Genomic DNA, 4,216 nt, shown 5'->3' with positions numbered 1-4,216 from the left:
TAGAGTGCTCACTCACATTTACACACGTTCTTGCAAAATTGGCAAAATTATCATGTTGGTGGTGTTTGATCAAAGACTTAGGTAGAGTTGTTCTAGATCGCTTCAACAACTATGCAAAATCTAAATGACAGTCCTACAATGAATGTTCTATATCCACTTGAGCCTTAATAATTAGCTTTATTCTCCTATCCAATAATATCTTATCTTTTTTTCATTATAACCAGTTTATTTTGATTAAATACATCATAATTTTTTTTGTGTATTTCTATAGTTGAATTATTGTGATTATATCATTTCCAATATAGGTGTGAGGAAAGACTATTATAAAAAATACCTATTAGAGCGCTTGTTAAAAAAAACGGTCCAAAAAAATGAAGCGGAACATATTGGAGTGCTTAAAAAAATAAGTGCTCTTGAATGTCTATTCTTCCAGAGCATTTTTTCTTAAAAGCGCTTCGAAAGATTCATATTTTATAACGTTCCAGAGCGCTTTTAAGATAAGTGCTCCAGAAGCATATTTAAAATAACTTTTGATAATTTCTTAACAATTTAATTTTTTAATCATTTTAATATTAATTAGATTATTATATTATATTTTTATATTATTAGTTCATGTATTATAATTATTTTGGATATTAATAAAAATAATTTATAAAATGTTCAATTATTATTTTATTTAATATCATGCTAATCAATTAATATTAGTTTCATAAATTTAATGTATAATTTAAATATTATTTAGATTATTTTATTTTTAGTATATTAATTATCTAATGAAAAATATATTTTAATATTAAATTTTAGTAATTAATTTTTATTAAAAAAATAGTATAAGCCTTTTGGAGCGCTCTTTGTGAAAGTGCTTCGAAAATGCAAGCTTATAGGAGTACTTTTACACGGAGTGCTCCAAAAGGCTCTAAGTTCCAAATCGCTTTCATTAAAGCGCCATCAATTAAAAAAAAAATAGATAAGGTCTTATTACTCTCTTCAGCAAAACCATCCCAGGAAAAACACGATATCTGTTCCCATTCCCTAAACTCTCTATTTCTCTCACCCACAATGAAACCCATCTCCTCCTATGTTGCAGGACCTGAAGCCACCATCAAGAGCCCAAAACTGCTCCGCTGCTGTTTTTCAAGAGGTTAGCGCTTGAACCCATCTCCATTACAGTTCGACGCATCGTTAAGATCTGTAAAACCAAATCTGGTTCCCTCGAGCACGAGTGGTCGCAGTCAGTCAGTCAAGAGGCCATCCATCATTCTCTAGATCTTCGTTGCAGATCAAGCTCGTGGATAGTGTTGGCGTGCAAAGAAGGAGCTCCATAAAGATCTCAATCTCCTCTGGCATTCTCTTTTCTCACATATGGAAATAGAGAAGGTAAGCATTGAGTCCTTTCCTGCCTCTCTTTCTTATGTAGATCTTGAGTGATTTTAATTTTCATAAATTAAAATTATCTAAACGTGTCCTATTTTGCTTTTGGTCAGTGCTCACCGCTCACTAATAATTTTGTTAACTTTATTCTTTTAATAAAGATGCTTCATAATTCCAACAAGGAATTACAAGTTAAAACAAAATGGAAGTTTCTTTTTGACCTCTCTCCATCTTTATAGTTCAAGGTGGAAGATGATTTAGTATGACATTGCATCTTCCAGTTTTGAGTAAGCAAATGTGAATTTAGATATGCAGGCATGCATGTATTCTGGTTTAGAGTTTGGGATTGGAAACATTATATAGGAGTAGGGTTAAAAACCCTAGTAAATGTTACAATGCCATCCGACGATATAGATAAGAATAGAATGTAAAATTACAACAGTGTACAATAATGTGTGTGTGTGTGTGTGTGTGTGGGCGGGCGGGTGGGTGGGTGGGTGGGGGCTTATGTAAATATTGAAGCTTTTAGGCTTTGGCTCTTTCTAGACTATTTCACTTGTTATTGGGCTTTGTGACAATATCTTGACACTCATTTTCCGTTAGGCACCAAGAAAAAGTATACTATCACTCATCATCTTCCTCTTGCATCTCTCAACATTGGTAAGCAGTCTATTATGAGCACTTCATTATAAGAGGTTCTTACATCTTTGAGGCAACTTAAGCTTCCAGATTCTATCCTATTGAACGTTATTAACCTGTCTTGGAGGACAAACAACATTATACATAGATTTTACAGTGAACACACCGTGCTTCTCCTATTTCCATCAAACATCTATGGTGGCCACCACCTTTTCAATTTCTTCTTCCATCTTATGCCATGATCCCTTAATTCCTGATCAAACATCGAATCCAGGTCTATCAGTGTCAATGTAAGGTATGAGGTCCATTTCATACTTATACTCAGCTCTAATCACACGAACCCAAAGGTCTTCTATTCTCTTAACAAGATTCCATCCCAATTTCATCATAAATGCTTGATTCTATCCTCTCATTTTTCTAATTCCCAAGCCCCTATACTTCTTCGGTTCACAGATTTGGTACCAGGATAGAAGGTGGCTCATTTTTAACTTCTTTTGTAATACCCCCTATAAAGTCCTTATTGTAGCAATCTAGCACCTCACAAGTGCTAACTGATAAGAGGGAGGTTTCTATGGAATAGCATGGGATTGTAGTAGTGATTGGTGATGCAAGTGTGACCCTCCCAGCCATAGATAATGCTTATGCTTTCTAGTTAGACAATCTCTTCTTAACCTTATCAACTACATCACCAAATGTCTCCTTAGTTACGCATTTATGGTGAAGAAGTACACTAAAGTACTTCCCAAATCATTCGTTCTTGGGAACCCCATGAAAGAGCTCAATTCTTCTAGCCGGCTATTAGGAATGTTATTAAAGAAATAAATTCTAGTGTTTCCAGAATTCACTTTCATCCCTAAGCTCTCACAAAATACACACAACCATTCGCAGCCCTTGCAAACAGCAAAATATCATCTGTAAAAAATAGAGATGAAATCAGAGGGCTTGTTCTTCCTAACTTAATAGGATTCCTTTCCTACTAGGCCATCTTATGCTAGATTATATGTACAAGCCTCTCAATACAAATAACAAAAAGATACGAAGAGATAAGGTCCCCTTATCAAACCCCCTAAAAAGGGTGAATAAATAGTCTTTATACCATTCTAGAGAAGTTGCATTTAAGAAGTAGAGACTCAATTCATAATAAGATCAACCATTTGTTGTGGAATTTGTAGTTCTTCCAAGCAAGACATATAAATTTATGCTTACTAGTTGTTTTTAAAAAAACAAAGGAAGAAAGGTGGCATTTCATATGTTTTTATTTTTATATAAAAGGAAAGAGAGGTGGCATTTATTAGAAGAAACGCCACATCTCCTCCCTTTTTTATTTTAAAAAAGGTATAAGAGGTGGCATTTTATTTGTAGGAAATGCCACCTCTTTCCTTTTTATTTTTTTAAAAATAATTTGAGAGGTAGCATTTTTTACTTGAAGAAACGCCACTGCTGTGCCAACTTCTTGTGACATTTCATTAATTAATGAAACGCCACCTAAAGCTTTTAATAGCATTGAGACTTGTACCGTTTCACAAATATCACAAAATTAAAATTTTAAATGTCACCAAAGCCTTTTTTTTTTTGGTAGTAGTGTGGATGTTTGCATAGTATTAAGGTGCCACAAAGGTATAGTTCTAATGTTAAAAGACTTGTCTTGATGAATGATTTAAAATTAATAGGCTTGAAGTCTGATAATTGTCATATGTTGATGCAACAACATTTACCAGTGGTTGTTCGAGGCATTATGAAAGATGATGTGAGATGCACTATAACTAAATTGTGTATATTCTTCAATGCTATTTATAGCAAAGTCGTTGACACTGACAAGTTGGATCAATTAGAAAATGATACTTATATTATTTTGTGCCAATTAGAGATGCACTTTGCTCTAGTATTTTTTGACATCATGGTGTATTTAATAGTTCATTTGATTAGGGAAGTAAGGAATTGTAGTCTTGTTTATCTGAGGTGGATGTAATCATTCAAGTAATACATGAAAATTTTGAAAGAGTATTTCAAGAACCCATACTGGCTTGAAGCATCAATTATTGAATGATGAAAAGGCTGCTGAATTTTGTAATGCATATCTAAGTATTACAGTAGCTTTTCTTACATTAATTAGTAGTGAGGTATGTATATATAGATGAGACTAAGTCAAGTTTTGAGATCTTTCTCAGAAATTGGCCTCTTTTACATGTTAGGTTTGTTAAATCCA

The sequence above is a fragment of the Prosopis cineraria genome, unplaced genomic scaffold, assembly GCF_029017545.1.
Source record: "Prosopis cineraria cultivar Desert tree isolate PC_DT_omini unplaced genomic scaffold, ASM2901754v1 PC11, whole genome shotgun sequence".
Classification (NCBI taxonomy): domain Eukaryota; kingdom Viridiplantae; phylum Streptophyta; class Magnoliopsida; order Fabales; family Fabaceae; genus Prosopis; species Prosopis cineraria.
This window is presented reverse-complemented; position numbering follows the sequence as displayed.